Here is a 410-nt window from a genome sequence, read left to right on the forward strand (position 1 = left end):
AAACTCCTTTTTAAGTCTTTCGATTTTCATTTTATTACCTCTATTTTTTTTTTACGACCTGGTTTTCAAGTCTCCTTATACACTCCTTTAAATGCTTCTTTTCTCTCTTCAATTCTTCTATTTCCTCTTTTAGTTCTTCTTCACTATCGGGGATAATTATCTTTTCTTCCTTTTGCCTCTGATTTTTTTCATTATGTTTTGTGTTCTTCTCTTCCTCCTTTTTCCTTACTTCGACTTGGTTGTTTCTCTCTTCACACCGACATTGGGTGTATTCATAGCCATTAAAATCTCCATCTACTTTCTCCTTTATTTGCTCTTCGCTGTGGAGATTCCCTATCATATAACTCATTAAGCGTCGTATGTTTTGCTCGTAAGCATAAGGACCTAGAGCGTTCATCGTATTGATAGAA

The sequence above is a fragment of the Palaemon carinicauda genome, chromosome 34 (genome assembly GCF_036898095.1).
Source record: "Palaemon carinicauda isolate YSFRI2023 chromosome 34, ASM3689809v2, whole genome shotgun sequence".
Lineage (NCBI taxonomy): Eukaryota > Metazoa > Arthropoda > Malacostraca > Decapoda > Palaemonidae > Palaemon > Palaemon carinicauda.